The 27,172-nt window shown below is 48.3% G+C and overlaps 1 long non-coding RNA gene across 1 annotated transcript; it reads right to left on the bottom strand.

Annotated features, from left to right (window-relative positions):
• Positions 1-23,574: 23,574 nt before the first annotated feature.
• Positions 23,575-26,928, bottom strand: LOC135187681 (uncharacterized). Its single transcript, XR_010307407.1, has 3 exons — positions 26,870-26,928; positions 26,012-26,191; positions 23,575-23,873 (listed from the first exon to the last, which is right to left on the bottom strand). It is a non-coding gene; the product is annotated as an uncharacterized LOC135187681 (long non-coding RNA).
• Between the last annotated feature and the right edge of the window lie 244 nt (positions 26,929-27,172).

Raw genomic sequence — 27,172 nt, 5'->3', positions numbered from 1 at the left:
TTCTGTGATTCTCTTTGTATTCAGTTCTTTGAGACAGCTCTGGCTGTGCTGTTGACAGGGCACTTGAAAGAGTCCCTTGTAAACTCCATGAGCTGGAGACCTCATTAAATTTAGTGGTGTTAAGCAGGGTCTGGTGGGACCTGGGGCAGAAGAAGGAGCTGCAGTGGCCTTGTTTTACCTCTCTTAGTTTTAGAGGTTGTGATGGGAAGACTGCTCTGATGATCCACCTATGAGCAGGCAGCATGAAGACGTGTTTGAGGGTCTTTTCTGTTTATTAGAACACCAGAGGAGGTGTTCTAACTCTTCTCACTGCTGCTCAGGGTACTTATTGCTGTAGTTTATTTGTACGCTCAGGGAGAAGCTACAGACTGGAGATGTGGTGACAGCAAGGATGATCCTTTCTTTTTATAGTTTAATTGGTTGGTGACCTCCCCCCAACCCTTTTTTTTTCCTGACTGGAGAAAGCTATAATGCAGAAAGAAGAGAGTTTGCCTCATTTAGGGCTAAAAAAAAACCAAACCCCGAGGGGTGGGGGTGTGAGTGTGTGCGGGTGTAAGAAAACTGGTCCGCAGGCACACCCTGCTGGTGTGCAGGGAGAGTGCAAAGGAAATACAGGTAAATACATATATTAGATTAAAATCCAGATTTCCTGCCTTTCTGTAATGTACTTTACCTCTTCTTCTCCCTCCCCCATGATATGTCTCTCTTGGCTTTCCTTTACCGCAGGCTTTGGCAGTCATGCATCAGCTGCCAGAGAGGGATCTGTAGAAGTCAGGGAAGTTGCCTGATCCAGATGACTCCCAGTGCTTTAGGAAATGTCTACCAGAATGACTTTACATGTGAAGGTTGGTTGTGCATGGACTGAATTGGAGAAAAATACAGAATTAGAGCTTAGGGGAAATGGTGCCTCTTAGTGAAGCTGGTATGGAGAGTTGGGAGGCTTGGAGAAGTGAGCCGCTCCCCTCCTGGGTGGCGGAGGGGGGAGAAGGAAGTGGCGAGAAGCGAGTTGAAAGGCCTGAGGTGGTTGATGATGCTATGGGACCCCCGCCCCTGAAGCGGCCACGGCTCTTGCTGACCCACAGCAGGGTGCCCAGCGGCCCTGCACAGGGCGAGCTGGAGGGGTGGGAGAGAGCGGAGCAGGCAAACCTGTGTAAGTTCTCCCCTCTTGATGGGAATCCGCGGCCGGTGGAAATGTGGGCAGTGGAAACGCAGGCGGCTCCGGCCGTGCCGGTTGCCTCCCCTGGACCCGTAGCTCCAGGCAGCGCTTTGAAGATGGCTCCAGGCGTAAGCAGCGCCGTCCTCCGTGTCGGGCTGATGGCCGTGGTGGCCATCCTCTTGCTGAGCGCAGCCACTCCTATTCAGGGGATGAGCTGGTGGCTGCGGAAGGAACGGCCGTGCCTTGGTACCCTTCTTGTCCCGGCACAGACAGCGTGTGCGGGCAGGCTGAGGCTGCAGATGGAGAGCCTGCATTGGGAGTGTGCCCTGCTGGGGAAGATGCGGAGAGCGGCCATGAGGATTCCCTTCCCCCTCTGTGACTTGGGGTGCAATTGTCTAGGAGGGGCAGGAGAGTCCTGGCACTGGAGTTGGCAGGGCTCATTAGGTGGGCTTTAAACTAGGTATGAAGGGGGTGGGTGAGGAAATTACTCTCTCTGAGAAGGAGAGAGTGGGAAGGAAACTAGGGACAATTGAGGAATCGAGAGCCCAGCTGAAGTGCATCTTCACCAATGCACGCAGCTTGGGTAACAAGCAGGAGGAACTGGAAGTCCTGGTCCACCAGGGTGACTATGATATAGTTGCCATTTCAGAAACTTGGTGGGATGACAGGCACGATTGGAGTGCTATACTGGGGGGATAGAGCCTCTTCAGGAGAGATAGGCAAGGGAGAAGAGGAGGAGGGATGGCCCTGTATATTAGGGAGTCACTCCATGCCACTGAGCTTGAGGTGAGGGACGAAGGGGTTGAGAGTCTGTGGGTTAAAATCAGAGGAAGGACTAACAAATCTGACATCCTGGTAGGAGTCTGTTCTAGACCACCCAACCAGGATGAGGAAACAGATGAGATATTTTACAAACAGCTGGAGGCTGCCTCAAGATCAGATCGTGTCCTTGTGGGCGACTTTAACCTGCCAGATATCTGCTGGGAACTTAATTCAGCAGAGAGGAGGCAGTCCAGGAGATTTCTAGAGTGCATGGAGGACAGCTTCATAACCCAGCTGTTAAGTGAGCCTACTAGGGGTCAAGCTCAGCTTGACCTGCTGCTGTCCAACAGAGAAGGGCTGGTAGAAGATGTGGCAGTGGGAGGCTGCCTGGGGTGTAGTGATCACGAGATAGTGGAGTTTTCAATATACAGGGAGGTAGGGAGGCACTACAACAAAACTCACACCTTGGACTTTCAGAGGGCAAACTTCAGTTTGCTCAAGAAGCTTATTTCCAAAGTCCCCTGGGCAGCAGTCCTTGAGAACAAAGGGGTCCAGGATGGTTGGACCTACTTTAAACAGGAGCTCTTGAAGGCACAGGAACTGGCAGTTCCCATGTGCCAAAAGATGAGCCGGCGGGGAAGGCGACCAGCCTGGATGAGCAAACAGCTCCTGAAGGAATTGGGGGAAAAAAAGAGGGTGTATCACCTTTGGAAGGAGGGGAAGGCTTCTCCTGACGTGTTTAAGGAGATAGCCAGATTATGCAAGAGAAAAATTAGAGAGGCTAAGGCCCAGTTAGAACTTAGGCTGCCACTTCAGTGAAAGATAATAAAAAGCACTTTTATAAATTTATCAATGCTAAAAAGAAGGGCAAGAAAAGCCTCCACTGCTTACTGGCCCAGGAGGGGAACACTATAACTGATGATGAAGAAAAGGCTGAGGTCCTGAATGCCTTCTTCGCCTCAGTTTTTAACAGTAAGGAGGGAGGAGTTCAGGGCAAGTGGCCTCTTGAACTGGGGGATGGGGTCAGGGAGCGGTGTGTTCCCCTGGAAATTCATGAAGAATTAGTTCAGGACCTGCTGAGCCACCTGGACACCCACAAGTCCATGGGACCAGATGGGATCCATCCCAGGGTGCTGAGAGAGCTGGCAGCTGAGCTGGCCAAGCCACTCTCCATCATTTTCCAGCAGTCCTGGCTCACCGGAGAGGTCCCAGGAGACTGGAAAATGGCCAACGTGGTCCCCATCCACAAGAAGGGTTGGGTGGAGGAACCTGGGAACTACAGACCTGTGAGCCTGACCTCAGTGCCAGGGAAACTGATGGAGCAGGTTATCTTGGGGGTGATAAGAGCGTACCTGAGGGATGGCAAAGGGCTCAGGTCCAGCCAGCATAGGTTTAGGAAGGGCAGATCCTGCCTCTCCAACCTGATCTCCTTCTATGATCAGGTAACCCACTTGGTGGATGTGGGGAGGCCTGTGGATGTGGTCTATCTGGACTTCAGCAAGGCCTTTGATACTGTCCCCCACAGCAAACTGCTGGCTAAGCTGTCAGCCCGCGGCTTGGATGGCAACACTCTGTGCTGGGTTAGGAACTGGCTGGAGGGACAAGACCAGAGAGTGGTGGTGAATGGTGCCACATCCAGCTGGAGGCCAGTCACTAGTGGTGTCCCTCAGGGATCAGTGCTGGGCCCCATCCTCTTTAACATCTTCATAGATGATCTGGATGAGGGCATGGAGTCAGTCATCAGCAAGTTTGCAGATGACACTAAGCTGGGGGCAGATGTGGCTGAGTTGGAGGGCAGAAGGGCTCTGCAGCAGGACCTTGACCACCTGGACAGATGGGCAGAGGCCAATGGGATGGGGTTCAATAGCTCCAAGTGCAGGGTGCTGCACTTTGGCCACAACAACCCCATGCAGAGATACAGGCTGGGGTCGGAGTGGCTGGAGAGCAGCCAGACAGAGAGGGATCTCGGGGTGCTGATTGATACCCACCTGAACATGAGCCAGCAGTGTGCCCAGGTGGCCAAGAGAGCCAGTGGCATCCTGGCCTGCATCAAGAACGGTGTGGTCAGCAGGAGCAGGGAGGTCATTCTGCCCCTGTACTCTGCACTGGTTAGACCACACCTTGAGTACTGTGTTCAGCTCTGGGTCCCCCAGTTTAGGAGGGACATTGAGATGCTTGAGCGTGTCCAGAGAAGGGCGACGAGGCTGGTGAGAGGCCTTGAGCACAGCCCTACGAGGAGAGGCTGAGGGAGCTGGGATTGTTTAGCCTGGAGAAGAGGAGGCTCAGGGGTGACCTTATTGCTGTCTACAACTACCTGAGGGGTGGTTGTGGCCAGGAGGAGGTTGCTTTCTTCTCTCAGGTGGCCAGCGCCAGAACAAGAGGACACAGCCTCAGGCTGTGCCAGGGGAAATTTAGGCTGGAGGTGAGGAGAAAGTTCTTCACTGAGAGAGTCATTGGACAATGGAATGGGCTGCCCGGGGAGGTGGTGGAGTCGCCGTCCCTGGAGCTGTTCAAGGCAAGATAATACTGTGATACTGTGTGACTCAATCTTAACTTTACAGTGGCGGAACTGGCGGTACCGAGCATGGGAGGGGGAGGGGGTTTGCCCCGCTTCCTGAGCACATTGCCTGGTTCTGCACAGAGTAGCCAGCCAGGATTAGTGGCAGCGGCAGCTCTTATGATGAGCTCGAGTGGCAGGGCGAGCCGCAAGGGTACCCTGATGGTAGCGCCTCCTCTGGCTGGTGAGGCAGTGGTGAGGATGGACGCTCCTGGTCAGGCAGTGGTTGTAGTAAATGGCACTCATCCTATAGAGGATCTCTTCCCTATTCTGCCACCTGCTCCTCGTCCACCACCAGGACCTCCTCCTTCTCAGTTGTCTGTTGAGAAGGTGGAAGGAAAGGTGCTGGGAAAGGTTAAATAAATTTGAAGTAGACTGGAGAAGGAAGATAAGGGCACGGACTGGTGGTGTGAGGGTTGACCTTGATTGTACAGCTAGAGAAGAGGAACTGCAGGACTGTACCCTCAGGGGTGGTGGAGGGCCTGGTACAAGAGACAAGTGGAAGCATGGGACTCTTGTAGATACTGGAACTCATCTGTGACAGAGAGATGGAATTCATCTGTGACAAAGGGATCTTCACTCCTGCATAATTGAGAAGCAAAGTGGAGCAACAGCTTGAAGAAAAATGGAAGTGAACTGGACTTAGTTGCCCCATCTGACTGCCCCAGGGGTGGAGACACACCATTTGAGACAATTGTGGACTGAGCCAGACTGTGCTGAGAAGAGCTCTAGGAGAATCTGCAATGAGTAATTGAGACTTCGCAGTGGGCAGTTGCTTGGATGCACGGACTGCAAAGATTTGAGTGAGAATGGACTGGGACTGTCCATTATTTGATGTTGAGTGCTGCTGAGCACAATGGAGATGGAAACAGAGTTCCTTTGTTTGTGAAAAGGATTTGTTGGAGAATTGTATGGGTGTTTTCTGCCTTTGGGTGGGGGTACAAGCTGTCCAAGGGGTGGTTATCTCCTGGTGGGGGAAGTCCAGGACATGTATGTTGGGCAATGCAGGAGGGTGGCAAGATCAAGTGCAAGTTTTGATTTGGACTGAGACAGTTTGAGTTTAAAGTATGTGCAAGTTGTTACTGAGTTTCTTTCAGATAGTTGATGTCATCCAAGAAGTCCCATTCGATGAGAAGAGTTGTGCCCAGGATCTGAGTGACAGATGGATTTGAAGGGAAGCACCAGAACGATGCAGGATTTTGATGGTACTGTTCACTATATAGAGAATCTACTTCTAGTTAGATGACTAGTGTGATGAGCAGGAATTATGGGATTGAATATGGGGATGGGATGTCCCAGGTTGAGGCTATAGGGTTAAAAAAAAATTTCCTGGGACTAGAAGATTGTTATTCAATCCCATAATTCTGCTATCTCTTTATAGACTGACAACAAGGTCAGTTTGTTCTCCTTTTCTCCTCCTCCTGCCCTGAGTGTGTGGTGGGAGCCAATTTATCAGGAACATGTAAGCAGTAGGCCTCTTGGATGGCAGAGGTGTTGGCGGGGGGGGGGGGGGGGGGGGGGGGGGGGAAGGATTGGAGCACTGGGGAGTGTAGATATAGTTTTTTTGGGGATGGGGAAAACTTCAAGGAGGTTTGCCGTGGTAATTGCTTTTGTAATGTCTATTGCTGTTTTGTCTCTCCAAATATAATTCTGTATTTCTCTCCAAATTTGATTTGAGAGTTTAATCTCTGTCTGCTCTCTTTAAAAAAAAATGACACCACACCTGCTACTGTGCCAGTTTTCAGACTTTTTGGAGTGCAACTTTGCTGTTGCAGTAAAGAAGGGTTATGCCTCATGCTGCTAAAAGGAGAGGTAGCTTGGATGTGGCAGGCACAGGAGGAAATAGGCTCCAAACAAGTTGAATTTGGTTGCAACAGGATTTATTTTGTTTTGCTTGATGGCTTTGAGGAAGAAACAAAAATATCCCTTGTTTCTGCATATCTAGTTTATATTGTTTCTACAGCATTTGCCTTCCTTAATTCTTTGTCTCTCTCTCACACACACACACAAATGTTGTTTGAGATGAATCTGCCATGGTGCTCTGCATGGTACTCAAGGTATCAAGTACACCACAACTGTTCTCACACTACAAACTTACCAGTCAGACCCCATTTTTGTGGTCCTCCAGTAGCATTTGTACACTCCAGCAGTTCTGACTGCTGTGATAGCATTTTTAAAACAACCCATGAAAGCCATGGGAGATAGAACACAGCCAGGCAAGCCTCCTGAAACATAGTAGCCCTGGTTGTTATCTGGAGCGAAGCACATGCTGATGTGCAAATACCTTGGATTGTGATGAGATTAATTTGGGGTGGAGCAGCAAATCTCCCGTTGACTGCACGTGCCTAGGCACTGGTTCAGCTGGGCTCATGTGCTGGGGCGTCCCTTCTCTTCCAGCTGCTTCCTCCTCCTTGCTGCACAGCTCTTTTGCTGGGAAGGAAAGAGATCATAGGGCTCTGGAGGGAGACAGTGTTCTGTGCTGGTTTTGAAAAGTACTCATCAGTGTCCCTTTCAAGAAGGAAACGCTTAGTAAGGTGATGTTCCACCAGGCAGGTGACAAATAAAGAGGTCAAGCAGCTGCAAGGTAATAAATTTAATCTTGTCCCCTCAGTTAATGTTCCACCTCCCCCTCCCCCCCTCCCCGTGATATTATTCCAACAGAACGTTCCTGGGATCTCAGAAACAACCACATAACCTAACATCATTTCAGCTTTGGAAGTGAGTCACCTCCAAGCTAAGGAGCACACAATGACCCCTTTCAATTGCCTTGCAGAGCAGGGTCGGCTTGTGTTTGTAGCTCCAGCTGTCAACCTTTAAGCAGAGCAGTGGCAGGCTGTGATGGTTTGGGTGTTCCCCGCCCCCCCCACACTTTAGAAGTCACCCAGACTAGTCTCAGCCGGCTCTGGGAATATAAATGAAGCTATTTATTTACAGCTAGCACAATATACAAGCAGACATTTACAATATATATAATTATATACAGAAATATACAAGGTAAAAGTAATACAGAAACACAACTCCCCTCCCAGAAACCTGAGTCCCCAGGAGGGGCTCTCAACCACCCCTGCACCTTCCCCCTGCCCCTCTCAACCTTACCCCAGTCCTAAGGAAGAATAGAGGTTCAGCCAAGAGGTTAAGAAGCAAAGGTGAGTGGAAGGTGAGGTTAGGGAGCTGCAGCTCAGTCAAAGCCCAGCCAGAGAGTGAGACAAAATGGCAAGAGTGTTATGTAATGTTTTCCTTTCTTCTTCAGCAAGACTCTGATGGAAGTAGACATCACCATTGTTTTCCTTTCACAGCCTATGGTCTAGTTCTTCTCACCAAAACATTCTACCCTGCTTCAAACTAGCACACCAGCGTACTGAAAAAATCAATCGGGATGTTGGTCATCACTTCCAAATGAATGATCGATTCTGCTACTTTGCTGTCCCAAAGCGACTGCTACTGCCTAAGCAGGGGAGGCTGAAGGCTAAACATACTCTTGGCTACTGGGTTGCTGTCCTCAGCTGCCGTGTCTGCTGCAGATTGTCATCTTCTCTTGATAGCTGATTGAATCCATGCCTGAAACTGTATTTGAGCAATAGTGTTTCTTTAGGAAAAGCACCTTTTTTAGGCAAATATTTAATCCTTTTTACAAAGCAGTGAGGTGTCAGTTGTTAGGACTTCAAGGGTTAGGGTGGTTGACACAGAGTGATTTTACCCAGAGCAACACAACCATATGCAGAATGAGGTCCAAACTTCCATCTCTGCAGATCCTTAAAAAATTAGGAATCGAGTCATCTGGCTTGAGCCTTATCAGTCTAGGTATGAACATGGTCATACTTAAACCTGGCTTCCAAGTTGACTGTATTCACCCTCTGAATAGTCTTCTGTTGCTTCTTGGGGCTGCTAATCATAGAATCAACCAGGTTGGAAGAGAACTCCAAGATCATCCAGTTCAACTTATTCCCCAGCCCTGGCCAATCAACTACACCATGGCACTAAGTGCCTCATCCAGTCTTTTCTTGAACATCTCCAGGGACGGTGCCTCCACCATCTCCCTGGGCAGCCCATTCCAATGCCAATCACTCTCTCTGGCAACAACTTCCTCCTAACATCCAGCCTATACTTCCCCTGGCACAACTTGAGACTGTGTCCCCTTGTTCTATTGATGGTTGCCTGGGAGAAGAGACCAACCCCCACCTGCCTACAACCTCTCTTTAGGGGGGAGTAACTGGGGTGCATTAAGAAGAGTGTGAGCAGCAGGTTGATGGAGGTTCTTCTCCCTCTCTGCTCTGACCTAGTGAAGTCACATCTGGAGGACTGGGTTCAGTTCTGGGCTCCCCAGTTCAAGAAAGACAGAGAACTATGGGAGACAGTCCAGTGGATGCCACAAAGATGCTGAAGGGACAGAAGCATCTCTGTGAGAAGGAGAGGCTGGGAGACCTGGGGCTATTTAGCCTGAAGAAGAGCAACCTGAGAGGTGATCTTCTCAATACTGATCCATAATCTAAAGGGTGAAAGTCAAAAGGATGGAGCCATACTCTTTTCAGTAGTGTCCATTGACAGGACGAGGGGCAATGGGCACAAACTGGAGCACAGGAAGTTTCATCTTCAGATGAGGAAATATTTCTCTGATGTGAGGGTGCTGGAGCCCTGGAGCAGACTGCCCAGAAAGGTTGTGAAGACTCCTTCTTTGGAGATATTCTCAATCTGTCTGGACACATTGTGATCCTGGGCAACTCTCCTGTGAGTGACTCTGCTTTAGCAGCAGACTTGGACCAGATGATCCTCAGAGGCTTCTTCCAAACCCCACCATGCAGGGATTCTGTCATTTGAAGCATTGCTATTTTCCAGTTGCTGTGCAGTCCCTGGACTGGGGACAGGAGCTGTCTTTGGCTAAAGGTTTAAAATGTCATTCCCTGGGCTGGTTCACATCGCTACCGATTCTCTGGCATCCTTTGTGAGAGGGCTCCTGGGAGGGATGAGTAAGGACTCAGCCCAATCTCCTGATAACCCAAGTCATCACAGTACATTGTTTGATGGGGCATTCCCTATTGTCTGCAATGCTTACGTGACTCCAGTGGCCAGGGATCAGGGCAGAGCTCTGCCGAGTTAAGCACTGCGTGAGCATGTGATGGAGAGTGAAGAATTGGCAAGCTATTGTTGACGGTACAAACATTACACACTCTCTGCACTCTGTGCTTTGGGGTGGATGGGTCTGGGTTTTTTTGAATAGTGAAGTCAGCTGGCACTTAGCAAGGGGGAAAAATAAAAATGAATTCTGTTGCCTTCAGTTTGACACTGGTATGATGGATATCAGGGAGCAGGACTGTTTTTGCAGTGGGGACTAAAGACTAAGGGAATGACTAAGCTCAGCTGAGCCTGGAGCTTTGCCTTTTAAGGGAACCAGGTTTACTGGGAGAGCTAAGTGGCCCCAAGAGGCCTCACTTCAGCCTATGTGGTGAGAGAGAGCAGGCTACTGCCATGCTGCAAGACACCCTGCTTGCCTGCACACCTCTGTGCCCAAATCTGGAGCCCTGAGTAGACACTGTCTGCCAGAGATGGGGCCAAGACCAGATCAGAGACCATGCAAGCCCCAGCACCCTACCAGAGTCCTGGGGAAGCTCTGGAAGCTTCCAACAGTTACCACACCACCAACAGCTCTCTCCAAGTGTTTTGAGTACTGTCTGGAACTATAATGCAGCCCTGGAAATCTGAAGATAGTATTTAAAAAAGCTGCAGCAGCTCTGCTATGAGAACAGGCTGCAAGAGTTTGGGGTCTGCAGCCTGGGGCTCTTCGAGAAGACCTTGTAGTAGCCTTCCAGTACCTGAAGGGGGCCTACAGGAAGGCTGGGAAGAGACTATTGACAAAGTCTTGTAATGACAGAACAAGGAGTAATGGGTTTGAACTGGAAGAGGACAGATTTAAACTGGATGTTAGGAAGAAGCTCTTTCCAGTGAGGGTGGTGAGACACTGGCACAGGTTGCCCAGGGAGGTTGTGGCTGCTCCCTCCCTGGAGGTGTTCAAGACTAGGTTGGATGAGGCCTTGAGTAACCTGTACTAGTGGAAGGTGTCCCTGCCTATGGCAGGGGGTTAGAACTGGAAGATCTTTGAGGTAATTTCCAACCTAAACTGTACTAATTAGAGACCTTTGCTTTGATACTGTTTGCTCTGCTTTCTGCATTAGCAGAAAGGAGCCTCTCAAGTTCCCCTAGAGGGTAAGCAGCATATTGCACCACAAGAATCCCTTTCCAAAAGCTTTCTGTTTGTATTGTGCTGGTTTTGCTAGGTTGTTTTAAGTTGTTTGGTACTGCTGTCCTACTTCTTTGTGGGAATTGCCATGCTGGAGACTTTATCACATCCTGTGGAATGTGACAGCGACCACCCTGCCACCTGTCTATTATCCACCCCTGTCTATTTCACTCAGAGTACTGCTGAGAACTATTTGTCTAATCTAAAACAATATTTACACTAATGAATATTACAGATTCAGCTCACACTTCATTCTGGCTATCTCAGATGTAGGTGATTCAAAAGCACAGCAAACAGTTTGTCTCCCCACAGGTGAGATGAGAACAGGTGACTTTTGGTTCGTGCTCACGTACTGTAGATTCTCTCATAGATTCTTTCAGTGTTGGACACTGATGGTACCTAGAACAGAAAACTCCTAACAACTTCTATTATACATTCTGAATTTTAAACTCTCTCAGCTAAAGTTAGATTACTCTGTGGAATACACTGGATTTCACCATTCTCCTGCATTACTGCTGGTAAAAAAAACATAGAATCAAACAGGTTGGAAGAGACCTCCAAGATCATCCAGTCCAACCTATCCCCCAGCCCTATCCAGTCAACTAGAGCACGGCTCAAAGTGCCTCACTGTGGCTTCTTGAACACCTCCAGGGATGGTGACTCCATCACCTCCCTGGGCAGCCATAATATTAAATCTGATCTATCCAAGAATGTAGCCCCAAAATCAAAGACCATTGCTCTAATCTTTCTCCAAATTAGATTAAACAAAAGGTAATCAATTTGGGCTGTCAGCCAACTGTAAAAGAAAAAGCAAAAAACCTGGCCACACAACAGCCCCTACTAAGTAAAATAGCTTAAATAGCTTCATTCTGATTCCCAGAGTTAATTAACAATCACTCAAATTTAATTTGCCCCATGTTGGGTGCCAAAATAAATGATGTGATAGTTTGGGTGTTACCTGTACTCATTTGGAAATCACCCAGACTAGACTCAGTGGCTCTAGAAATTAAATGAAGCTTTATATTTACAGCTTAGCACAATATACAAGCAGATATTTACAGTATATACAGTTACATACAGACATACACAAGTTGAAAGGTAATACAGAAACACAAGACCCCTCTCAGAAACCTGAGTCCCCAGGAGGGGCTCTCAACCACCCTTCCACCTTCCCCCTACCCCTCAACCTTGCCCAAGATCTTATGTTTAAGGTAGTATGGAGGGTTGGCCAGGGGGGGTTAGGAGGCAGGTGGATTAATCACAGAGATGGCAAGTTAGGTTAAAGAGAGATGCAGCCCGAAGCCAGACAGAGAGCAACTGTGTTATCTATATTTATATTCTTGTTCTTATCCCTGACAGCAAGCCTATGAGTGAAGTAAACATCACCATTATTTCCCTTTCACAGCCTGTAATCTAATTCTTCTCACCAGAACGTTCCAGCTAGGTACAAACTAGCAAAACTGCTCTGTGCAAATAGGTCACAAAATATGTAGAGTGCATAACTGAGCATAAAGACCCTGTAAATAAGTTATTTTAAAAGTTGTTAAATTAATAAATAATAATTACTATTTTTAATATCCCATAATTTGTAATTAATAACCTATCCACAACACTGTGCCACCATGTGGGGGCCATTGAGATACAGACCAATGTATCAATGGGAGCTAAAATTTGAGTCAAAAAGGCTGCTCTGGAACAATAAAATATTTCACTGGACTCCAAAACAGCCTTGGGGGACCCCAGAATGGGTCCTGGAAATCAGAATGTTCCCCCAGTATGCCCAGGATCCATAGATTGCACCAAAAGAACCTCAAATAGCAGCCTAGGACCACAAAATCCCTTCAAGAGTCTCTTTAGTTCCCCTACTGGCATCTCAAAATTGCCCCCAGGAATCCCAAGATTATTCCTTTGGATCCCCAAAATTACTCTGGGCTCCCCAGATGTCCCCAGGGCTTGGGGGTGGTTTTTCCCATTGGAATGGGCTGCCCAGGGAGGTGGTGGAGGCACCATCCCTGGGGGTCTTCAAGAAAAGACTGGATGAGGCACTTAGTGCCATGGACTAGTTGACTGGATAGGGCTGGGTGCTAGGTTGGACTGGATGATGTTGGAGCTCTCTTCCAACCTGGTTGATTCTATGATTCTATGATTCTTGGTTATTTGAGGATGAGAGGTGGCCATGGGGTGTGGAACCTCTGGTCCAAGCTATCCCTGCAGTCCCTTTGCATACTAGATTTGTCCAGAGCTGGTCCTTGAGGGGGGCTGATGTGGGGGTTGGGGTCAGCACCCCAAATGCTGGAAGGTGCAGGAGCTCCCTGCTGCCATCCTGGCTGGACTGCAGAGACCCAAGGCAGGCAGCTGGGCACAGGCTGGGCCCCAGCAGGATAGGGCAGGCTGTGGCTGGTGGTGGCAGAGCTGTTCTGTAGGCTGCAGAGGAACCAGAATCAGGCTTGAGGCTGGACTCTGGGACCTTTGTGTTTGCAAAGTGGAGCTGAAGCTGCTGAGAGCAGGCAGAAGGCTTCAGAGACACAAGTGGGTACCTTCTGCTGCTGCAGCACCAGTGCTTATCTAGAGTGCAGATGCAGGAGGATTTCTAAACATTTACTTTACATAGACAAAACCCTTTCACTCTTGGGTCTCCACTGTCAACTTCTGCTCTTCCAACAATATTGTTGCCACATCTCCTCCTCCTGGTTGATTCTTCTCGTTGCTCTCCAGCCAATCTTCAAGGATGTGAGAAGTTTTATCTTGGCCTTTCCACATTCAGCAGCTGCAACTTTACCGAAGCTTGAGGCTGTGCTGGTACCTGTGTTAATTACAGCACTTTTATTGGTGTCTAAACCCCTCTCTCGTGTGCTAAAACTTCTGTCTGATGCTGCTGGGAAAGTTTATCAACAGGAAGAAAACAGTGAAAAGCAATTAGTGAGCCTCCTTCCTTTCCCCCTTCTCTTTCCCACTGCAGATTCTCTGGTAGCTCTATCAGCAGCCTTTTTCTTTCCAGGCTGTCAGTAACATCCTTCCTGGTTTGCTGTGTTGCTCCAGCTTGTTCCACTCCCATTGGCTGTGATCATCCCCAGGGCTCTGACAGCACCACACAGAACCTTTGCATACTGCACACACCACTGCAATTAATGTCGTTGACACAGCGCTGCTTGCAAACAGCTGCTTAAGCCAGGTCAGGTTGGGCAGCCAAGCTGTGAGCTTGTGCCACAGCTCCTCAGGCCACAGCTGCTGCCATCTGTAGTCTTTCTGTGGAGTGTTTTGATCTCTTTACCTATTTGGTTCAAATCTTCTTCAGTCCTGGGATCTTGACTGACATAAACACAGCAACTTTGGTTAATTAGGGTGCAGCCCCCACCCTCTATGAGGGCTCTAAGATTCAAGGCCATCCTCTTGGGTAAAGCTGCATGGCTCAGGGCTGCCATCTCTGACGGTACCCTTTGGATGGCCTCACTGCTGTAGTGCAGAGCCCTTCCCACTGCAGCTGACAGCTTCACCATTGCTTTCTCTGACTCACTCACCTCAAGCCAGGGAAGAAGCCACCTTACACAGCTGTGGACAGCTGTTGCTCTTATAACCAAGGGGTTTTAACCTCCTTTTTGCTGATCACTTCCATGGGAGGCTCTGTCTGGTCACAGATAGTATCTTGGTGTGTCCAGTGCCTTATTGAGCAGGTTCCTTTATCCCTTGGTGACTTCCCTTGTTTTGTTTGTTCCATGAGGGAATGCCTCTGGCCGTCTGGAAAAGGTATCTGCGAGCACTCAAAGCTCCCTGTGCCCCCCTTTGCTCGGGCAGTTCCAAACAATAACTTTACTATCATTGTCCTGGAGAATTTCCTTTCCTGCTTTTTCCAACTGCATCCCAGAGTTAGTGTCAGGGTTATTTCTCAGGCAAACCTCATGCTGCTGAATCACTTGAACTGTGCTATAGAGATTGTTCCCTGCCAGCTCTTGGTTTAGATGTTTACATAGATGTTCTGCCCCACAATGTGCTTGGCTGTGTTCTGCCCTAACAATTCCCCGTACCAATCTGTTTGGAGCTATAAGCCTATCCTGAGCCCATACTTCAGAGGGATTTGTTCCCCTGGTTCCTGTAGGAATTTTTTCATGTGTTCTTAGGCATGTGTGCATCTATGTGGCACACTTTCACTGGAATCTTCTCAAGACAAGCATCAATGTCCTGCCATAGATCAGCATACCAAATAGTTTTTCCTTTCCTCTGCTAACCATTCTCTTCAGCCAGCCCCACAGAACATTGCCTCTATCCATGAATCAGTGTAGAGGTAAAGGATAGGCCAATTTTCATGTTCAGCTACATCAAGAGGAAGTTGGACAGCTTTTATCTCAACAAATTGGCTGAATTCACTTTCTCCATTTCTTGTTTCTGTAACTCTTCTCACAGGACTCCAAACTGCAGATTTCCATCTTCACTTGTTCCCAATGAGATGACAGGAACCATCTGTGAACAAAACATAGTTCTTTTCCTCATCAGAGAGATCACCATAAGGAGGAGCTTCCTCAGAACAGGTTACTCTCTCCTCTACAGGTTTTGTACAGTTTATGCCTTCTGGCCAATTGGTGATCACTTCCATTAGACTCAGGATTTCCCATTCGTGCTCATTGGGTTATCATAGCAATCCACTTAGACCAGGTTGCATCTGTATCATGATGCAGTGAGGAACATTTATCTTCAAACACCCAATTCAAAACTGGCAATCTAGGAGCTAAAAGTTGTGATTCAGTTTCAGTTATGATGAATTAGTTCCAATTACTTCAGAAGGTGCTTTTAGTCCTTTTACCTCTGTAATCCTTCTTTACCTCTTATTAATTGTTAAAGTTTTCTTTTTAACTTCCAAATCAGTGAAAGACTGTTCTTGGGGTGTTTGACCCCTGTCACTCTTTTACCTAATTTCTTTCATGGGGGGAGAGAGAGGGTATCCTATATTTTGTTCCATTGGGCTTTTAGACTCTAGGAAGCTTAAACAGCACTAAGAAAGAGCCAAGAGAGGAAACCCAGAAAATAAACCCTCAGTTATGGAGAGTTAATGCCTACAGAGATAGTGAAACATGCACATACCCATACACCCCTCACCCCTGTAGTGCTGGGGCCGCTGCTGGAGTCCTCAGCACAGACAGGGACCTGTTGGAGCAGGACCAGGGGAGACCAGAGCAATGCTGGAAGGGCTGGAGGCCCTCTGCTGTGAGATCAGTCTGAGAGAGTTGGGCATGTTCAGCCTGGAGAAGGCTCCAGGGAGACCTGGTGGCCTTGCAGTGCTTAAAAGAACTGAGCAGAAAGCTGGGGACAGACTTTTGAGCAGGGCCTGTTGTGACAGGACAAAGCCTGATGGTTTGAACTGAAAGAGGGAGATTCAGGCTAGAGAGAAAGGGGAAATTTTTGACACTGAGGGTGGTGGGAGCCTGTTCAGGTTGCCCAGAGAGGTGGGTGATGTCCTATCCCTGGAAACATTCCAGGTGAGGTTGTTTGGGGCTGTGAGCAACCTTCTCTAGTTGCAGCTGTCCCTGCTGACTGCACGAGAGTTGGACTGGTTGACCTTGACAGGTCTCTTCCAACCAAGCCAGGCTGAGCTTCTATATTCATAGAATGGCTTGGATTGGGAAGGACCTTGAAAACCATCTAGTTCCAACCCCCTGCCATGGGCAGGGACACCTCTCATTATTACTGTTGACTCTTTCCAAACACCTTGTCCCATCAGCAATGAGCAGATGTGGTGACTATTAGGTTGCACTGAGGTGACTTTGCCTTGTTCATCAAGAGACACTTTGGAAGCTCCAGCAGTGTCTCCAAAGACATGTAGAGGAAACTGTGCTAGTTTGAAGCAAGCTAGAATGTTTTGGTAACAGAACTAGATAACGGGCAGTGAAATGAAAAACAATTGTGTCTACTTCTCTCACAGTCACGCTGAGAACTTTGGGAAGAAGAAAGACTTCTTCTCCATTTTGTCTCTCTCTCTTGCTTTTGCCTTAGACCTGGTCACATCTCATTAACCCTGCTCCCACTAACCTTGCTCCCTAACCTCTTGGCTGCACCTCTTTTCTTCCTGGGAACTGGGGTAAGGTTGAGAGGGGCCGGGGGGAGGTGTTGGGGTGGTTTGAGAGCCCCTCCTGGGGACTCAGGTTTCTGGGAGGGGAGTTGTGCTTTTATATTGTTTATCCTTTGTATATTTCTGTATATAATTGTATATAACTGTATATATTGTAAATAGCTGCTTGTAAATTCTGCTAGCTGTAAATAAATTGCTTCATCTATATTCCCAGGGTCCGTCTGAGCTAGCTGGGGCAAATTCAAAAGTGTGGGGGGGCGGGGTAACCCCCAAACCATCACATTTTTAATTGGCTTTCCCAACGTGGGGCTAGAGATATATGGGACTGATTGGAAATTAGCTCTGGGAATTAAGATGAAGCTAATCAAGCAGCTATTGTATTTGGTTGGTGCATTGCATTTAGTTGGTTAAAAGGTCAAATTGTTGCTTATTTCATTGATCTGGCTTATAATAAGGCTAAAGCTAAGGTTTTAGATATGTTCTGGAGCTGGGGTGATTTGATTCTTGGTTATGCTGGTTTTAATATCTCTGAGAATATTACCAAGGACATTACAGGAGCTCTGGTCAATAATGTGACAATCAATGGAAATTCTGCTTTAAATATGGCTCTAATGAGAGTTATTCAGCCTAAGACAGGAATTCCAACTGTTTGTTTAGGTACATGCTCGTGTAAAACTGTTTTTCTTCTCACAGTTTTTAATATTTGCCTCATGATTTTAATATTCATATTAATTTTGGCATTATTGGTGAAAAATTCAAAACCAGCTTCTGTAAGAACTAGGAAAAATTCTGTGTCTCAGAAGCAGTCTCTTTCACAGCAAAACAAGGGAACACAGTTATTGGCTTCCCCCTTGCCAGCCTCTGCCCCTCCTTCTCCAAGTGCTGGGAACACGGCCAATGTGCCCGCCACTAACGTAAACAATGATAAGGATAACCAAAACAAGCCGCAGAGTTTAGCAGGAGCCTCAGGAGGACAGGCAGGTACCCAAAATCAGAATGTTCCCAGCAAAAATGATAACACCTCAGGTTTGGCAGGCATCCCAGGAGGACAGGCAAATAATCCCACTAATGCTAACACTGCTAATGCTGGTAACGCTAGCCCAGTCAGTCCAAATCCTAATGACACCAGCTCAGCCAATTCGAACCCCCAGCCAGCAGACCAGAACCAAAATCCTCCTGTTAAAAGCAAGGCAGATTTGAACTCACAAGCTCCAGGTCAGACCCCTAAGGATTCAAACCCTCCAAGTCAGACTCCTAAAGATTCAAATCCTCCAGCAGACACATCCAAGTCTGTTGCTGCTCAGGCCCTTCTGGCACCTGCTAAGGCAAAAGCTAAGACAAAGAGTGGTTCGCAGGAGGATGTAAGACAGGGGACCTCTGGTGATCAGCAGCAAGAGGAGGAAGAGGAGGCAGTTAGTCTGCGAGACCTTGTAGATGTGCTGAGACAACAATACTCAAGTGAGAGGAGCACTGTGAGGTTAGCTGCCAAGAGAGAGGATGGTTCCCAAGAGTTTAGGAATGCTATGAGGAAGATTGTGTTAGGCCAGGCACCACCAGATCAACAGGAAGAGGAGGAGGAAGATGACATCCAAGGCTCCAAGGATCCACTCAGAGAGGTCAGGGAAGTTAGGAAGGAATACACAAGGGAATCAGGTGAGCCAATCTTAAGCTGGCTAGTGAGATGCCGTGGCATTGGTGCTAATGCTCTACAGGTAGGAGACAAGTCTGCCAAGCAGCTGGGACCACTCACCAAGGAGAGTGGAGTGGACAAACACCTAGCAAGTCCTCTTGGTAGGGTTAGCTTGTGGACACGCCTTTTGTTGGCTGTGGCTATGAGATATCCTTCCCGAGATGATTTGCCATGGGCTGCCAAGAAGTGGAACACTGTTGAGCAGGGAATTAAGCTTCTGAAGGAGTTTGCTGTGAAGGAAGTGCTTTATGGAGATCATGGCACTCATGAGCCTGACGATATTCCTTTGGGAACAGGTCTCATGAAGAAGCTGATTAAGCTTGCTCCTTCATCCTATGCTAACATCTTGGCCAGTAAGTTTCTAGCAAGGAGTGATAATGGAAGATCTTTCACTGTTGGTGAATTCACTGATCAGCTCAGGCAGATAGAGGACAGCTTGTCACATTCTGGCCTAATCTCTGCCATACAAACTATGACCACAGAGATTAAGAATACCATGAAAGAACTGAAGGAGGATCTTACAACCTCAATTTCCAATCTGGTAAAGGATACCATTCCTGCATCATCTGAATGGGTGCATGTTTCTGCAGTCAGGAACAGACGCCCACCTCCTGCAAGGCAATTCCAGCCCAGGAGGAGACAAATTCCACCCAGACAGCAGCAATCACGTGCGTCACTGAGGATACTTCTGCGTGACACATACGGTGAGAACATGAACAAATGGGATGGTAAACCTACTTCAGCTCTTTCAAAGAGGTTCAGGGATCCGCAGAGTGGCAGAAACAGAGGCAATAATGCCAGGAAAGTAGCTGTCACTTCTTCAGCTCCTGAGGGCAACTGCAATTGTTCCAACAGTTGCAGTTCCTCTCACAACAACACCAATCATTGTGTACACCCCACATGCCATGTTCAGCATTAGGGGTGCCCTGCCTCCAGCCAGGAGGAGGAAAGGGATAGTGGAGAGAACCGAATCTATTGGAATGTATTCATTAGGTGGCCTTGGCAGTTCAAGAGTTCGGAAATACAGGGCTTTAGTTGACACAGGTGCTCAGTGTACTTTATTGCCATCAAATTGTAAAGGGACAGAGTCCATTTCTATCTTTGGAATCACTGGTGGAACTCAAGAGTTAACTAAGATACAGGCTGAGATCAGTTTAACTGGTTAAGAATGGAAGAAACATACAATTGTAACTGGTCCTGATGCGCCTTGCATTCTGGGAATTGACTTTTTGAGACAAGGTTGTTTCAAAGATCCTAAGGGTCACAAATGGGCTTTTGGAATAGCATCTGTAGAGATTGAGGATGATAAATTGAAATTGTCTGTTAGACCTGAACTTTCAGATGAATCTGCAGTTGTGGGACATCATGACATAGAGGATCTGGAAGTGCCAATTGCTACTCAAACTGTTCATCACAGACAGTACAGAACTAACCATGACTCTTTGTTGCCCATTCATCAGCTGATTCGTCAATTGGAGAGTCAGGCTGTCATCGAGAAAGCTCATTCACCTTTCAACAGTCCCATCTGGCCTGTGCGTAAACCTACGGGCGACTGGAGACTGACAGTTGACTTTCGTGTCCTCAACGAGGTGACGCCACCCATGAGTGCAGCTGTGCCGGACATGCTGGAACTCCAGTACGAGCTGGAATCGAAGGAGGCTAAATGGTATGCAACCATAGACATTGCTAATGCTTTCTTCTCTATTCCCATAGCAAAGGAGTGCAGGCCTCAGTTTGCATTCCCCTGGAGAGGAATCCAGTACCAGTTCAACCGTTTGCCTCAGGGGTGGAAACACAGCTCAACCATCTGTCACTCAGTCATCCACAATGCACTGGAGAAAGGTAAAGCTCCAGAGCACATCCATTACATCGACGACATCATTGTGTGGGGCCAAACTGCTGAGGAAGTCTTCGAGAAAGGTAACAAAATCATTGACATTCTGCTGCAAGCAGGTTTTGCCATTAAGAGAGACAAGGTAAAAGGACCTGCCAGAGAAATTCAGTTTCTGGGAGTGCGGTGGCAGGATGGTCGCCATTACATTCCTCAGGATGTGATCAACAAAGTCTCTACCATGGCAGTTCCCAACAGTAAGAAGGACACACTTTCTTTTCTTGGTGTGGTGGGATTTTGGAGACTACACATTCCTGGTTTCAGTCAGATTGTCAAACCTCTGCATGATGTGACTCATAAGAGAAACAATTTTGAGTGGGGACCTGAACAACAAGCAGCCTTTGATCAGATCAAACGAGAAGTAGTCCATGCAGTGGGCTTGGGACCTGTGAGATCTGGTCCGGACATTAAAAACATTCTGTACACAGCTGCCAGTGACAATGGTCCAACTTGGAGTCTCTGGCAGAGAGCTCCAAATGAGACACGTGGTCGTCCACTTGGTTTCTGGGGACGTTGTTACAGAGGTTCAGAGACAAATTACACTGCAACTGAGAAAGAGATTCTAGCAGCCTATGAGGGAGTGAAAGCAGCTTCTGAAGTGATTGGAACTGAGTCACAATTGCTTTTAGCTCCTAGACTGCCAGTTCTTAACTGGATCTTCAAGGGCAAAGGTTCATCACCACATCATGCCACAGATGTAACCTGGTCTAAATTGATGGCTTTGATAACCCAACGAGCACGAATGGGTAATCTTGACCGACCTGGTCTGGTGGAGGTGATCACCAACTGGCCGGAAGGCACAGACTGTTCCAAACCTCCAGAGGAGAAAATAACTCGTGCTGAGGAAGCTCCTCCCTATGGTGATCTTTCTGATCAGGAAAAGAACTATGCTTTATTCACAGATGGTTCCTGTCGTCTTGTTGGGAACAAGCGAATATGGAAGTCAGCGGTGTGGAGTCCAACCAGAAGAGTTACCGAAACGAAAGATGGAGAAGGAGAATCCAGTCAGTTTGCTGAGGTAAAAGCTGTTCAACTTGCTCTTGATGTGGCTGAATGTGAAAATTGGCCTATCCTTTACCTCTACACCGACTCGTGGATGGTAGCCAATGCTCTATGGGGTTGGCTGAAGGACTGGAAGAAGAATGGTTGGCAGAGGAAAGGAAAGCCTATTTGGTGTGCTGATCTATGGCAGGACATTGATGCACGGCTGGAGAAAATTCCAGTGAAGGTGCGGCACGTGGATGCACACATGCCTAAGAGCAGAGCCACTGAGGAACATCAACATAATCAGAAGGCAGACCAAGCTGCTAAGATTGCTCAAGTTGATACCAACTCTGATCTTGACATTGACCTTGATTGGAAACACCGAGGTGAGCTGTTCGTAGCTCGGTGGGCCCATGATTCGTCTGGACATCAAGGCAGAGATGGAACATACCGATGGGCTCGCGATAGGTCAATTGACTTGTCCATGGATGCTATCACCCAAGTCATCTATGACTGTGACATTTGTGCTGCTATTAAGCAGGCTAAGCGAATCAAGCCCTTATGGTATGGTGAGAGATGGTCAAAGTACAAGTATGGTGAAGCCTGGCAGATTGACTACATCACTTTACCTCGATCTTGTTCTGGCAAGCAGTATGTGCTGACAATGGTAGAAGCCAGCACTGGATGGTTGGAAACCTATCCAGTTCCACATGCTACTGCACGTAACACCATTGTTGGTTTGGAGAGACAGATCTTATGGAGACATGGAACTCCAGAGAGAATCGAGTCAGACAATGGTACTCATTTCAAGAACAATCTTGTGAAAAACTGGGCCAAAGAGCATGGTATTGAATGGATCTATCACATACCCTACTATGCACCAGCTTCAGGGAAGATTGAACGCTACAACGGTTTGCTGAAAACCACCCTAAAAGCCATGGGGGGTGGAACTCTGAAAAACTGGGACAAACATTTAGCAGAAGCTACCTGGTTGGTAAATAGTAGAGGTTCAGTAAACAGAGCAGGACCTGCGCAATCAGATTTGGTCCAAACAGTAGATGGTGATAAAGTTCCTGTTGTACGTGAGAAGAATCTGTTAGGGAAAACTGTTTGGGTATTTTCTCCTTCGGGCGAAGGGAAACCTGTCCGAGGGGTGGTTTCTGCTGAAGGTCCTGGTCATACATACTGGGTAATGCAGGAGAATGGTGAAATCCAGTGTATTCCACAGAGAAATTTAACCTTAGCTGAGAGAGTTTAAATTCAAGCTGTTAGGAGTTTTCTGTTCTAGGTAACATCGGCGCCCAACACTGAGAGAATCTACGATAAAATCTACAGTACGTGAGCACGAACCCAACGTCACCTGGGAGTCCCTGTTCTGAGCTTTTGAATCACCTACATCTGATTGAAGTGTGAACTGAACTTGCATATATATTGTTTTAGATGTAGATATTGGTTTAGATTAGATTGGATAATTCTCAGCGATACTCTGAGCGAAGTAGACAAGGGGTGGATTGTGCTAGTTTGAAGCAAGCTAGAATGTTTTGGTAACAGAACTAGATAACGGGCAGTGAAATGAAAAACAATTGTGTCTACTTCTCTCACAGTCACGCTGAGAACTTTGGGAAGAAGAAAGACTTCTTCTCCATTTTGTCTCTCTCTCTTGCTTTTGCCTTAGACCTGGTCACATCTCATTAACCCTGCTCCCACTAACCTTGCTCCCTAACCTCTTGGCTGCACCTCTTTTCTTCCTGGGAACTGGGGTAAGGTTGAGAGGGGCCGGGGGGAGGTGTTGGGGTGGTTTGAGAGCCCCTCCTGGGGACTCAGGTTTCTGGGAGGGGAGTTGTGCTTTTATATTGTTTATCCTTTGTATATTTCTGTATATAATTGTATATAACTGTATATATTGTAAATAGCTGCTTGTAAATTCTGCTAGCTGTAAATAAATTGCTTCATCTATATTCCCAGGGTCCGTCTGAGCTAGCTGGGGCAAATTCAAAAGTGTGGGGGGGCGGGGTAACCCCCAAACCATCACAGAAACACCAACACAGCTTCTCTTGACTGGGTGCTTTAGGTGGAGGCGACAAAGTGTCTGTGCTTGGAGCATGAATGTGTCAACTGCTCCATACTGGATGCTGCCTTGTCCTCGTTCTCCTCCAGCAGTTCATCCTTAGTGCAGCTCCTAAATGAGACCTTTAAACCCAGAAAGCAGTGCCCAGGCTTGCTACAAAACCAGGCTGTGCCAAGTCCAAATATAAAATGACTTTAATACAGATAGATTGAGACAAGTTTTCAGAGCAATGGTCAACAGTGTTGGTACCATTGATGTACCTCCTTCATGGGTGGCATTTACATGGCAAAAATTCTGCTGGCATCTCCTTTGAGGATCCCTTCCAACCCCATGCAATCTGTGAGCTGTTCCGGGTCTTGATGGCATGAAAAGAGAGAACTGCTGACTGAACAACTTCTCTGGTGTTCTTGTTCAAGGAGCACACCTGGGTTCATTCCACAGCCTCGGCTTGTCCTCACATTCCTCAGCATGTTATCTGGGAACATTGAGGTGGTGTCAAAAGCAGCAGAGGTGTCCAGACCAGAGTCACTGGTGTCCACCACCAGCACCCTTCACTTCTGAGCATTTGCCATGGTCACAAAAGCTCCTCCAGCTGTAAACATCTCAGAATGGTTTTGGCTGGAAAAGAGCTTTAATGTCAAGGAGTCCAACCACCAGCCCAATAGGTCATTAGACCCTGTACCAAAGTGCCATGCCCACACGTTTTTGAGTGCTGCCCTTCCCCTGTAGCCTACAAACTGCCGCAGATAGATGAGGTTCCTACAGCGACTGGACTGTCCCCACTTTTGGACAGCTCCTACCTTTATGTACAGCTCTTGGTTTTACACTGTCCCCACTTTTGCACCCTTCTGTGCAAACCTGTAGGCTTGGCAAGTCCTGCAGTCCTATGAGAGAGTTGCTGGCGGCATCCAGATCAACCCCTCTCGGACCATATCAGCAGCTGACTTCCCGGCTGCCTCCTGAATTGGGAAGATGCTAGCAGTTTTTGCTCTCCCCTGCCACTGTTGAGGTACTATACTTCCACAATCTTCCCACTTGTGGAAGAAGAATTCAAGACATTTCCAAGTCTGGCGACTCAGTGCCAGGGAAACTGATGGAGCAGGTTATCTTGGGGGTGATAAGAGCGCACCTAAGGGATGGCAAAGGGCTCAGGTCCAGCCAGCATAGGTTTAGGAAGGGCAGATCCTGCCTCTCCAACCTGATCTCCTTCTATGAACAGGTGACCCTCTTGGTGGATGTGGGGAGGCCTGTGGATGTGGTCTATCTGGACTTCAGCAAGGCCTTTGACACTGTCCCCCACAGCAAACTGCTGGCTAAGCTGTCAGCCCATGGCTTGGATGGCAACACTCTGTGCTGGGTTAGGAACTGGCTGGAGGGCCAGACCCAGAGAGTGGTGGTGAATGGTGCCACATCCAGCTGGCGGCCAGTCACTAGTGGTGTCCCTCAGGGATCAGTGCTGGGCCCCATCCTCTTTAACATCTTCATAGATGATCTGGATGAGGGCATGGAGTCAGTCATCAGCAAGTTGGCAGATGACACCAAGCTGGGGGCTGATGTGGCTGAGTTGGAGGGCAGAAGGGCTCTGCAGCGGGACCTTGACCGCCTGGACAGATGGGCAGAGTCCAATGGGATGGGGTTCAATAGCTCCAAGTGCAGGGTGCTGCACTTTGGCTACAACAACCCCATGCAGAGATACAGGCTGGGGTCGGAGTGGCTGGAGAGCAGCCAGACAGAGAGGAATCTCGGGGTGCTGATTGATACCCACCTGAACATGAGCCAGCAGTGTGCCCAGGTGGCCAAGAGAGCCAGTGGCATCCTGGCCTGCATCAGGAATGGTGTGGTCAGCAGGAGCAGGGAGGTCATTCTGCCCCTGTACTCTGCACTGGTTAGACCACACCTTGAGTACTGTGTTCAGTTCTGGGCCCCCCAGTTTAGAAGGGACATCGAGATGCTTGAGCGTGTCCAGAGAAGGGTGACGAGGCTGGTGAGAGGCCTTGAGCACAGCCCTACGAGGAGAGGCTGAGGGAGCTGGGATTGTTTAGCCTGGAGAAGAGGAGGCTCAGGGGTGACCTTATTGCTGTCTACAACTACGTGAGGGGTGGTTGTGGCCAGGAGGAGGTTGCTCTCTTCTCTCAGGTGGCCAGCGCCAGAACAAGAGGACACAGCCTCAGGCTGTGCCAGGGGAAATTTAGGCTGGAGGTGAGGAGAAAGCTCTTCACTGAGAGAGTCATTGGACACTGGAATGGGCTGCCTGGGAAGGTGGTGGAGTCGCCGTCCCTGGGGCTGTTCAAGGCAGGATTGGACGTGGCACTTGGTGCCATGGTCTAGCCTTGAGCTCTGTGGTAAAGGGTTGGACTAGATGATCTATGAGGTCACTTCCAACCCTGACGATACTGTGATACTGTGTAATACAGAAATACAAATCCCCTCCTGAACAGCAGAACCATCCAGGAGGGCTTTTAATCCAACTCCTCTCCTTCTTTCTACAAAAGAGGCTAACAGAGTCACAGAGCAGGAGGTAACAAGCCTACAGAAGAAATTCCTTTCCTCCAAATAAGAAGTTCAAGGTGGTCAGAGATCTGTTCCCAAGGCTGGCACTTCACAGCAACTCACCAGAGAGATGTTTCTGTCCCCATTTTCCCAAGGGAATCCCATTCTGAAGCACTTGCAAGGAGGAACTGGGTTTCCAACAGCTCTGCTTTCTGCTAGCAAAGCATCCCCCAACAGTCAGGGTTTGTGGCTGAGGCTCCACACACCTCTCCAACTTGATTTTGGCTAAAGCAATTAAGCTCCCTAAAAAAAGCAGGGGGGGTGGGGTGGGTGGGGGTGGGCAGGAATCAACAAGAAAAAAAAACAAACAGCGAGACAACTTTAAATAAACCCCAAAGGCCATGCTCGAACTCCCATCCCCTGTGCTTCCTCGTTGATCAAGAGTCATGGAACACAAAGCAAGGCACCAGCCTGCAAATGCCTGCTGCCTCGTGGTCACCAAATATAGAGACTGCTTAGGAGCCCCCAGAGGGCCCAGACCACTTTAGATGCCCACAATAACTCTTTTCATTTCCCCAGAACCTCATTTTGTACTGCTTTACATGACCCTGGAACCCCCAAACATGACCCTAGACCTTTTTTACAGGCCTTTAAGAGACCCCTGCAGACATCTACATAACTCTACACACCCATACACACCTGAACAGATGCCTACAGACACTCAAAGACCTCTCACAACACTTACAAATGCCTACAGATATCTGGAGATCCCTGCAACCCCCTAAAATGTAACTACTGACCCCTCCAGACCCACAGAGGCATCTACAAACCCATGCAGACCTCTACAGACATCTACAAGCCTCTATAGAACCCTAGAGACCTCTAACAGGCCCCTACAGACACACATGGACATGCACAGACTTCTACACGCCCCTACATACGCCTGAAGACCTCTATAGAAGCCAGCAAACACCTACACACCTCTGACAGACTCCTTCAGGCCTGCAAGCTCACACAGTCTGATCATACTCAGCTCCTCCCAAGCATCCTTAAGGCCTTCTCAGGGCTGCTTTTTATCACCTCCACCCCCAGCCTGCAGTGACAGGCAGGCTTCCTCCCACCCACATGCAGCACTCCACCCTTGCTCCTGTTGAACCTCACAAGCTTCACCTGGGCACAGCTCTCCTGCCTGCCTAGGTGTTTCCTGGGTGCCGTCCTGTCCCTCTGATTTCTCTCTAGCAGCACTCAGTGTGGGGCCATCTGCAAACACGCTGCCAGTGCACC

The sequence above is a fragment of the Pogoniulus pusillus genome, chromosome 2 (genome assembly GCF_015220805.1).
Source record: "Pogoniulus pusillus isolate bPogPus1 chromosome 2, bPogPus1.pri, whole genome shotgun sequence".
Lineage (NCBI taxonomy): Eukaryota > Metazoa > Chordata > Aves > Piciformes > Lybiidae > Pogoniulus > Pogoniulus pusillus.
This window is presented reverse-complemented; position numbering and strand designations above follow the sequence as displayed.